The sequence below is a fragment of the Camellia sinensis genome, chromosome 7, assembly GCF_055761805.1.
Source record: "Camellia sinensis isolate YWXY chromosome 7, ASM5576180v1, whole genome shotgun sequence".
Taxonomy (NCBI): Eukaryota; Viridiplantae; Streptophyta; class Magnoliopsida; order Ericales; family Theaceae; genus Camellia; species Camellia sinensis.
In genome coordinates this window covers 194,431,118-194,443,703 of record NC_138967.1, presented here as the reverse complement: position 1 = coordinate 194,443,703, position 12,586 = coordinate 194,431,118, and the positions used below count along the sequence as shown (strand labels likewise).

At 31.6% G+C, this 12,586-nt stretch overlaps 1 pseudogene; it reads right to left on the bottom strand.

Annotated features, from left to right (window-relative positions):
• Nucleotides 1-9,552: 9,552 nt before the first annotated feature.
• LOC114308405 (putative amino acid permease 7) lies at nt 9,553-12,157 on the bottom strand (annotated as a pseudogene).
• Nucleotides 12,158-12,586: the final 429 nt, after the last annotated feature.

Genomic DNA, 12,586 nt, shown 5'->3' with positions numbered 1-12,586 from the left:
CGTCATCCAGTACGTTTACTAAAATGGTCTGAGAAGATTTGTCAAAATGACAAATAACCTTTGAAGTATTATTATTATAATTTGATAATTTACTATTATTTATTACTAAATTATAACAAAGACGTATGAACCATTTAAGTTGCTCTAAGACTTGTTATTTGGACTTTGTTATTTGGAAATAAGCTAATGAATATAGAGATTCAACGACTGATGTGTGAGTTAACAAGATGACAAAATGGAATCAAACACTTTTTCAACTCACAAAACCAACTTGGTCTTTTGGGAAGAAAATTAACAACCATATGAATATGAGAGTTTGGTGAAGATGCTTATGAAAACGATTTGTTAATAATTAAAAATTGTTTGATGGTGCACCTCAATGGAGTGTTGTTGGGTATACGTTTTAAAACGAAATTTTTTCTTAGTTTAGTGACATTTGAAAGTGCCACAAAACTATTCTTCTAATGACATTTTTTGGTCTTGTGGCATTTTGAACAAGTGCCACTTCTATCGGTGCCACGGTAGATACGAGTGTCACGGTAGATACTTACAAGTGCCACTGCACCATCATGACTAAAAACTTTCAATGACATTTTAATGTCATGGTAGATATTATTTGTGGCACTATCAAGCGCCATTAAAAAAAGAGTTAGTGGCACTTATAAGTGTCATTACACCATCAAGACTAAAACCTTTCAGTGACACTTTAATGTCACGGTAGGCACTATTCGTGACGCTATCAAGTGCCATTCATGACGATAATTCGTTGTAGAACAATTTGATCCGCTCTTGCGGAGACTCGAACCGCCAACCTCCTGCACCATAAACCTTATACACCACACTCTTCCCACTACACCTCTATAACACCACATGATTATATATGCAACATATATTATTTATATAGTACATATATCCATATTAATATAAAAGTATATGTATAAACATAATTATTTTAGTGAACACAATTTATGTAAAATAAACTATTTATTACCAAAATAAAAAAAAGACCACTTTTGGCGACTAAAAAATATTTTTAGTCGCCAATTCTATACTTTTGGCTACTAATTATTTTTTAGTTGCTAAAAAACTTAACTTTTGTCGACCAAAATCGGATTTGGTCGCCAAAGATGCACTTTCAGCTACAAAAATTTTGGTCACCAAAAAATTTTATTCCCGCCTTAGGATTTTAGTTCTCCCACGCTAAAAATGACCACTTTTGGCGACTAAACTTATTTTTTAGTTGCCAATTATAGACTTTGGCTACTAAAATTTTTTTTGACACCAAAAAGCTTTACTTTTGGCTACTAAAATTTTTTTAGTTGGTAAAACCCATATAATCAGCGACCAAACTTATTTTTAGTCGCCAATTGTAGACTTTTGGCTACTAAATTTTTTTAGTCGCCAAAAAGCTTTACTTTGGGCTACTAAAAATTTTTTGGTCACTAAAACCCATATAATCAGCAACCAAACTTAGTTTTAGTCGCCAATTGTAGACTTTTGGCTACTAAAATTGTTTAGTCGCCAAAAAGCTTTACTTTTGGCAACTAATGCTGTTTTGGTCGCTGAAAGCTATACTTTCAGCGACCAAATTTTTTTGGTCAGGAAATTTAGTCGCTGAATATGCTTTTTCCTGTAGTGGTCAGGAAATTGAGTTTAATTCATTTATTTTTAATCATTTACTGCATTTTAAAAATTTAGAAAATATATTGGCATTTTTTGTTTTTTCAAAGATGTCATTATAAGCTTGGAAAGTTTTTGCCTTAGTGGCATTTCTCAAAATGCTATAAAATATTTGTTTATGACACTTTTCACCTAAGTGCCATAAAAAGTAATTTGCACCTACCTAGTGTCCTGACATTTTTTAAAAAATGCCATTGCAACTAAAGTTTAGTCACATCTGTTGGTAAATGTCACGAACATAATTTTTTGTGTCATTATTTTATAAAATATCATAAAATTGATGTGACATTTCTTTATTGAATTGCCACTAGAGCCTTATATGTTTTGTGATTCTGTGGCATTTTTCTAAAACATTTAATGCCAATTTTTATTTTTGTGGCATTTTCTAAAAACATGCTACTAGTGTAGTGTCACTAAAGTGTAAATTTGTTGTAGTGACATTTTTATTGTAGTGAAGTGACACTTTTTTTAATTGAAATGCCACTAGAGCCTTGTATGTTTGTGGCTCTATGACATTTTTCTAGAAAATGCCGCCAAATATTCTTTTTGTGACATTTTTTAAGAACATACCACTAGTATGGTGTCACTAAAATATGTTTTTGTTATAGTGTTGTGACACTTGTTCATTGAAATGTCACTAGAGCCTTTTATGTTTGTCGTGTTGTGGCATTTTTCAAAAACGTGCCGCTAAATATCATTTTTGTGGCATTTTCTAAAAATATGCCACTAGTGTAGTGCCACTAAAGTATGTTTTTGTTGTAGTTTTGTGACACTTGTTCATTGAAATGTCACTAAAGCCTTTTATGTTTGTCGTTTTGTGGCATTTTTCAAAAACGTGCCACTAAATATCATTTTTTGTGGCATTTTCTAAAAATATGCCACTAGTGTAGTGCCACTAAAGTATGTTTTTGTTGTAGTGTTTTAGTCAAGTGTGAGATCTAATTGATTTATTAAAAATATTTTATTTGATTTGATATTAGTTATAATATATTTTTATATATTATATCTGATCTTTGAAAATTTAATGAATATTTAAAAATCTGTTTAGTAACAATTAAGATTTTGATAAAAATAAGCTCGAGAATCAATAATATTTTTTTAGTATTTTTTGTTATTTCGGTGTGCTACTTTTTGGCTAATGCTTGGTAGTTTTCTTTGATTTTAATTTCTGGCTGCTAACATTGATAATCTATTCGGTGGTGCGTGGAGTGGTGCTACATGAATTAATTAGTGCACTAACTAGTATATCAATACTAGTTATGACTTTATTATTGACCCCACTAATTATATAAATTCCAAATACCAAAAATTTCTTAAATTATGTCTCATCATCAATTGATATAGTCATTAGTATACTAATTGGTACATATAGTATTACTCGTGGTGTGTGCTTGGAAACTTAATTCGGTGGGTTGAATTAATTTAGGCGCTGTGGTTGATTATTTGGATTTAGTGGTAGCTTGTTCAAGTTATTGTGTGGACTGATTTGGATTGTTATTTTAGGTCTTCTTCAATTTTGTTTTGAAGATAATTCGTTCGTCTATTTTATGAGATCTTTCTTCTTGATTATTTTGTAATTGTTAGAAAAATAGTACCAAACTATCAGGAAAATATAATTTAAAAATATGTAAACGATTTTTGGGCAAAACCAAAACTGAAATAAATCAATATAATAACGTGATAAAACTATAAATAGATAAAACCTGATCGAGTCGAGTATGTGACACTCTCTCCTTAAGACAGATTCGTCCTCCCACCGGTGCTTAGGATTCAATGGACGTCTATCTCCCAGGATACAACGATCAATGTCTTGCACTAGCAGCACTACTATTACAAGCCTAGCGAACTTTGCTGTGCATGAACACTCTTTATAGGAAAATTAGATTCAGGAAATATGAAGAATAAATACAAAGTGAAGAAGATTGGCAATTCACCATCCAAAATGAAGTGAGGGAGATGGAATATAAAGACTTCTATGTGACTCTTCAGAAAGGTTATGATCCTTCAAAAGGACACACACTTTCATCTCAAGAGACACAACCATTGGGTAAATTTAAATTCAAATTTTCCAACAATCCCCCACATGAAAGAAATTTACGGAAAGGACATGCAACAACATGCAGACAAAGAGAGAGTACATTATGGAAATATCCTGCATCGGGATAGGTAGCTTTCGGCTTTGAACCTTCCCTAATGAAAGCCTATTGAACTTACTAGCTATTCAGTGGACGTGATGCCTTGAACTGTTCAGCCGTTTGTGTAAGCTAAGACAATAGAATTCATACAGAATATATTCAAACACAGCTTGGTTCTCACGGTTGTGCCCATTTTGGCCTTGGGCAAGTCCTGGTGTTTCTTGAGTGCTTTATAGAATTTAGCCTTATTAATTCTCATAGAAGCGGCCCTTTCACACTCATATAGGTGATCCTTATTTCGAGTCTCTTAAATACTCCTCTTAAAAAATACCCCTCTAGGATTTCCAAGATATAAGTAATCATTAAAAGCATAGCTTACCCTAAGTTCCCTGCATACAACACATGTTGCAGATATCAGTCTCATCATAGGAATGGATAGGAGTTAGACTCCTTTAGTGATTTCTGGCGAGCCACACATAACTTAGTTGTCCCTTTGAACTTAGTTCTTGGTATCTCCAGTCATCTAAGTAGGGTTACCATTATGATGACTCTGATGTAATAGGCTTTAATCACATTCCCCTCGATAAACTTTCCCTCATTTGCTCTCTGGTCAAACTTTTGTTTAGCGGCCGCTATTTTTCCGTTTGACCTTCTCAGTTATATATCATTGAGTAGTTCGTGGATCCACTATATTATCCTTAGACAATATGCACAACTGAAAGCAAATGTCTTACGGTATTAAGTCTTTAATTATATCGAGACTTACCGTTATTCTATGTCACTCCTATTTTCAAATTTAAACATTAAACATAGAGGTGTTCCTTAGGAGTAAATGAAACCATATTTGCTTCTACTCCAACTTTGACCTATAAAAAGAATTGAGATTCTTTGTGGACCTACAATCGGAACCGTTACTTTGGTAAAATTTTCCAAGCACCCCACATTCCAAGGAAACTTAATTTCTCTTGATGATGTATAATTACACACAAATATTAATACACCCCCACAATTCTGAGATAAATCAGAATATATCATTAATTGGCGTGCTTGAACTAAATAACAAGATGTAAATTGCTTTGTGAATATAATCACAATACTAATTTGTCTAAAATACAATTAGACTTCATAACTTGCTTTTGCAGTACAAAGAAAAAATGATTAAAACCGATTGTGGCCACAACACTTTGTCAAATAACATTGCTTTAGCCATGATTAATTTCTTTTTGTTTACTGCAACCCTTAATTCCAATCTCAACATGGAATATAAATATCACTGTATAAATACATTTACATCTTATTTGTCTTATCTAGTATTGGTGACTACGTCGACAATTACCAAAGTGTCTTTCACCCATGAAATATTTTAACTTATAATATTTCATTACGGGGTTATCAGTCACCACACCAATTTTAGTCTTTATTCCAAAGCATAATTAGAATTCCTTTTATGTAAAAACACATAAGTTCACATTATCCATTTATAATACACCGCATACCAAATTGATATTAATGACATCATAAATTGATTGTCAACTCTACAACATATGTAGACATGGAATCTCTCTTCCTCCACATTTGTGATAATACATAAATTAGCACAAACAACATGATTCATTCCCAGACAAGTGTCACTGCCATAACTAATAATTCATTTTTGATGAATATTTGGGACAAAGAAAATTGAATTATCTTTTCTCATTCAAAAGATAAACGCCCACATTAATATTATGGTTCATGGTTAAACAAATTCTACTATACAAGTAAAATAATGATTGATGACAATTTATGTCACAAACTCAAAGTTACTTTTAAAATAACTTTCAACTTGATTATTAACAAACTAATAATCAACATAAAAGATTCTTCAATCTACTTCCACTTAAATGGAATGATACCACTATTCCAATCATCATGTTTAAACTTTCCTGGTATTAATGATTGTTAATACTACTATCACAATCAAACAAAAGGATTATTTACACATGAAATATACTTTTCGAAATAATACCCCACAAGGGATCCATTGGTATGTCATCATCACAATCACAAATTAATTAAAAATTTCACAAACCTTCAAATAAAATTTCATTTAAATCCCAGACAAAGCACTGGAAATAAATCAGTCAAAAACTAACACATCACATTTTTCTTTTCCCATAAAAGATTTCATGGCAACATATGACACCATAAGGCTTATTGCAAATTAATTAGAATTACTACAAATTAAAATGCACATGTAAATGACATCAAATTACATTCAAAAAAATTTCCCAAGTATATAACATATACTCTATATTTTCTCATTTTTCAAGAATTTACAAACCAAAAATCATATCAGATTTTAGTAATTAAAATCATATCTTGATTTTAAAAACACATTTTGGAAAACTTCCACAAAATATTTGTCAAATATTTGTGTCTTTCCTTAAAAGGAACTTGAGATACTCACTTATAAACAAAAATACATAATTGAAATTCTAACAATTATAAAATCAATAATGTCTAAAATGACATCTCTTCATCATATCCATACATGAACATTAACAAAACAACAGTTCCTCATCAACTTGGCCAAAGGGCTTTGGGCTTGGACTGCTCCTTTTATTAAATTGGGCCAGTTTCTTTAGTTGAAAATTCTGAGCCTTCATCACAGATTGTCTTGCTGTTTTATACTAATTATCGGGCATATTCTTTTTGGTCTTCAATCTGGCCCAGTATCTACTAGATTAGAAATTGAATCCTTAGTTTCCAAAATAGGTGCAACAGTGTCTTCTTCTCCGGCAACATTTGGTGTCGGTGACCAAAGACTAAAACAAGATTCCTTTGGACTGTTTTTTTTTTTTCCCTTTTTTTTACTGGTAAAAACACTATCATGTCCGAAATATTGTGATGAATAAGATGGTGGCGACGATGAACGAGATTGATATCCGAAGAATGATTTGTAAAAAATCCTCCACCGACAGTATTCAGTCTCAATTTCATCAAAACTACGATCGTCGTTTCCACCGATCACCAATTCTTCAGAGAATCATCTTTGTAAATCCATATTTTGATATACATAGATTCATATCAATTCTTAAGATTCGCCACTAATATATCAAAGATGATTCTCCAATTACAACTATGGGATAAATACATACAAAGCCGTATACATAGACGTGACTTTCATACATTTGTAATTGTACAAAATACATGCATAAGAACCAAAACCAGAACTGTTCGAGTTTCGGTACAAAATCAAAACAGTTCGAGAATCGACATAGCAAACAAATAACATGAAATAAAGTGAATTATTTATTCAGATAGAAATTGAGCAAATAAGATTTGTCAAGGAACATAAACAATTTGTATCTTTAACGTCTCGTTCAACGTTTCGTCGTAATTCCGTTCGGTTTCATTCCCCGTATGTTAGTCGTATAGAATGCTTAAAATGTGGAGGATTTTACCAAAAACAGAAACTACAACCAGAATAATGTTCTGTTGTTCATAAACACCGTTTCACAAAACTCCAAATCTGTATGAAAGTAGTTACTAAAGTAACCAATCAAAATTAAATTGATTTCTGGTAAATTCAAACTATTTATAAGTTATAATCGGAACTGTTTTAACAATGATAAATCTGTTTAACAACAGTTCTGATACACAAAATAATATTTGCCCAAAAATTATATACATGGAAAATATGTCTTAAGATTGTTAGAAAAATAGTACCAAACTATCGGGAAAATATAATTTAAAAATATGCAAACGATTTTTGGGCAAAACCAAAACTGAAATAAATCGATATAATAACGTGATAAAACTATAAATAGATAAAACCTGATCGAGTCGAGTGTGTGACACTCTCTCCTTAAGACAGATTCGTCCTCCCACCGGTGCTTAGGATTCAATGGACGTCTATCTCCCAGGATACAACGATCAATGTCTTGCACTAGCAGCACTACTATTGCAAGCCTAGCGAACTTTGCTGTGCATGAACTCTCTTTATAGAAAATTTAGACTTAGGAAATATGAAGAATAAATACAAAGTGAAGAAGAATGGCAACTCACCGTCCAAAATGAAGTGAGGGAGATAGAATATAAAGACTTTTATGTGACTCTTCAGAAAGGTTATGATCCTTCAAAAGGACACACACTTTTATCTCAAGAGACACAACCATTGGAGTAAATTTAAATTTAAATCTTCCAACAGTAATTATTTAGAATTTATCTATGAGTGGTTTGTGAGACCATTCATGTCTTATTTGTAATCGTTTTGGAAATCCTTGGTTGATAGTAGAATCAGATTTCGACTGTGTGGACATACTTCACATTGAAAGAATCACATAAAAATTCTTGTGTCATTATTGATTTAATTTTTCTGCATTATTTTTGTTTCCATTGATTAATTTAATTGTGGAAAATCATTTATTTTCCCTAACAATTGGTATCAAAGCTTACGGTTTATTTGGGTTTGTTTATTTATGTAAATCAATGAAGGGGAATATGGGTCGTATATCTAGCTTCAATGAAAGTAATTGGATAACTTGAAAACTCAAATGAGAGACCTATTATTTTGTAAAAATTTGTATGGACCTATTGAGGGTGATAGTAGCAAACTCGAGGGTATGAAAGATGATTAATAGAAAAGGTTTAATCGAAAAGTTATTTGTGTTATCTATTAATAAATTGATGATAGTGTGTTTCATCATGTTACTATTGAAACTTCGGCACATAATTTATGAAAAAAATTAGAAGGTCTTTATGATAAAAAAATCAGACACAAAAAGTTAAGTTCCCTATCATTATTCTCTCTCTACTCGCCATTAACCTCTCTCTCTTCTAACTGGATCGTCGGAGGGTTCGCTAGGGCACTCTCGTTCCTCGCTGGGCATTTGTACAGGTACTCCGGTGGGCTTAGTGATCAGAGAATGGTGTTGGAAGTGTGGGTCAGCCCGACCCGACCCCCAGGGATTAGCAGTATCATCATATATATATGAATAAAATAAAATAAAATAAAAAAAGAAACGAATGAAAGAATTCCCAATTTCAGACTAAAACTTATGGGGGATTGGGTTAATTATTAATGGAACTAATTTATTATATATTTAGTTTGATTGTATAATTTTATAATTCAATAGTGTGACAGGATTCAACACTCAATTCCACCAATGAAGAATAATAGAAATTTATGAACAAAATTAGGGGATCCTCTCAATCTAGTCCCTTCCAAACATGAGACCGAGTAGGTGTCTCAAGATTCTATAGTATCCCTTAAATAATTAAAAATTGTAATTATGGCTCATGAATTCTAAAAGTAATTAAATCATTTTAATTAATTACAAAATAACTTTTGTAATTATTGAGCAGTGTATAGTAGACTTTTTCTGAAACTGAAATTAGGTGTCTTAAAAAAAAAAAAAAAAAAAAAAAAAAAAAAAAAAAAGAGAGAGAGAAAAACGAGAGATTGTCAGGCATCATATCAGATTTCCAATCCTTTGTGATTTGATTCATTTGATTCATGTAAATATTTTTTTTGTTATTTAAAAATTGTTCAAAAAATTGCACTTGTAGCAAACCCTTTGCTTTATCTTATCTAGAACAAACATTACCACAATGGTTAATAACTTTAATTTTAACTTTTATTACAAAATAACATAACTAACACTATGAAATAGCGTAACATTTCTTACAATGTGCTCTTTTTACAGATGCACGTTATAGATTTCAAAAAATACATATAGAATGCTATAACAAACTTCTACGCTTATCGCTTTAAAACAAAAATCTCAAACACTTTGTAATATCAAAATTATCACAAACACACTATTCTGTGAATGATACTCTATGAAAATTCTGAAGTACAAAAAAAAAAAAAAACCATTTTCCTTAGCTCAGTTTTGCCCTAATCTTCTTCTACACAAAGTACATTTCCATGGGGAAATATATTGCCAAGGGCCAAAAGTTCAGTGCCCCTAACACTCCCAAAACTTGGTTAAAGTAAGGGAAGATCACTGTAATTACGGTGGTTGATATAACATAAAATGTCCGAAAACATAGCCTAAGCGGATTCAACTGAAAATCCGGCAACAATGGGAGCTTGAAGTTGTAGAAATTGTTCACAAATCCGCTGTTTGGATACTTCTGGCCAAACCATCTTTCTGCAATTGCAAACACTGGCTGACTGTATACCTAACAAATGAATGTAAATGGCCATAGTAAGCATTTGTGATGGCAAATATGTAAGCAGAGCAATGACAAAGATATGACAACATAATGATGTTATTATATCTTTATCATTGCATTCCTATGCTAACATGATGATGTTATTCTATTTTTGCAGCGAAGATAAAGTAACATCATCAAAATTGAAATGAAACGATATTTATATACCTAATATCCTCTAACCAAATGTAGAATAATGCAAGCATTAGCAAAATCCATGAGCCAGAAGGGCTCATAGAATCCGAATCCTGACAAGAGGTTTCCTGGTGTTTTATCCCCAAAGGCTGCGTATCCGAAGCATCCACAACAGAGGTAGAAGAAGGTGGTGATGAAGATTGCAGATATGGAGGCCTTCTTCATGGTCCGGTTTTCTGGTGGAGGCGATTTCAAAGTATCCTTTTCATTGCATTCAATTTTACATATTTTTCTTTCTTAAAAATTCTTGAAACATGTAGAAGTGTGAAATTTATCAAACGGAGAGAGTAAACTATACCTGTATTTATAGAAAAATAATTTTATATGGACAGACAAAAGCAACATCTCCAAGTGCTTGAAAAACGAACCACAATTTCTCAATTGTAGTGGCTGCTGGGTCTCCTCCAACGCTCTGCATGATCATCTTATTTTCTGCAATTGCAAAAGCAAGAAACCGTTTGGATGAGTTGATTTCAAATCAAGGGATTTGAGATTAAATTTTATAATTTATAAGAGATTTGCTTCATTTCTAGTCGAAATGTCAAAATTATGTCAACTTTTACTACTTTTAAGGGAGTTGCTTCCCAAGGCAAGGTTCTCTGGACTTGCCCTATAGACTAAATTCTGGATATTTAAATTTATCAACAAATCACAAGTATCAATTAAGCTCAGAAGATATTAACGAGAATCAAATCCACGATGTCCGAATTTATAGCTAGGCTCAGAGTTCGTTCTCTTAAATACATGTTTGCAGCAGACCTTTAGGCCCTATTTGTTCGGGGTATATCGATAGGGATATAGGTGTTTGACCGGATATAAAATCTGATTGGATTTATAAGTTTTTTTGCCTCCCTATATCCCATGTTTGGTTCCTCTGTATATAAGAAGTTCAAATATTATATCCCTCAAAAGGGTGGGATATTGCAAATCCTTTATCACCAGATGTAAGTTCATCCTTCATCCAATAGTCAAAAATAAATCAATGCCGTCTGATTCCATATTATATCCTACGCTAATCAAATATAATAAAAATGGCCCCATAATATATATAATTCATATCATATCCTAAAAAAAAGAGAGGAGGGGGGTTTGGGGAATTTGAAGGCATACCAATGACAGTTGCAAAGCAAAGTACAAAGCCAATGGAAGAGTAGAAGGACATGATTGCTGCAACAAAAGAGAGCCATGCCATGTTGTGGAAATCTGGAGTCTGTGACGCTAATTTAACTCACACAAAAAAATTAAATTTTTAAAATTTTTCATGTCTTTTATTTTTACTTATTTTTTTTAATATTTTAAGCCCTTTTTTTAAAATTTTTGTAGATACACCTAATCTAGATATACTTAAGAAGTATAATATTTTGTGATTTTTTTTTTAAATTCACCAAATACAAAAAATATAAGAATACAAAAATACAAAAATTCGGTAATACTATAATAAATGTGAATAACAGTGTTTGATAATACTGTAATAAATGTTAGTGAATAACCGAGAAAGAAAAATGATGATGGAAATAAAAATGAAAAATTATATTCATATATAAAATTTTATATAAAAAATATCATAAAAATATTGTGATAATGATGTTGTAAATATAAATCATGTTTATGAGTTTTTTATTTTAAAGTAAAAAGTCACCATTAAGGTATATCATTGTGTTCAAAAATTTTATATAAATTTTATATTTGTATAACATTACTCAATAAGAATATGTTCGGGTAGAATTTAATGATAATGTAGTCATGATAATAGGAAGAATAAATGGTAGGAAAAGGGTAAAATGGTCATTTACAAAAATTTTAGGTAGTACATCTGCAATTCAAGAGGCAATTTATAATGAGATTATAAATCTCAAAGAGTGAAACATAATATTTCAAACATGAGAGGGATTTGTATTAAATAAAAATCTCAAGGGTGTCACCACTACCACACCTATAGCCATCCCTGTTGTCCTACCACCACCAATTCCACACCTACCAACATCATCTCCTTATCACTATTGTTACGATGGCCATCGTTAATAACACTATCGACCACTCCTACCACCGCAACAAGTATGATTCACATTAAAAATGAATAATGCTATTTATTTATAAATATATTTCTTACTTTTAAACACAAGCAACAAATACAATAAATTGCTTAAACCTACTTGCTTATTGACAAGAAATTGTGATTAAAAAAATTGTTTTACATAAAACATTTCTCAATAAGAAAATCACAAAAAAAAATACAAGAGAAAAATTTAGACAACAAGAAATATAGCGATCCCGGTTGTCCCTTTACTGTTCTGTTGTATTCCGGACTCGGTTCCGTGATGTTGGTGGTGGTATACCTTGTTGTCATCCTTTAATTCCGCTTGATTGAGTTT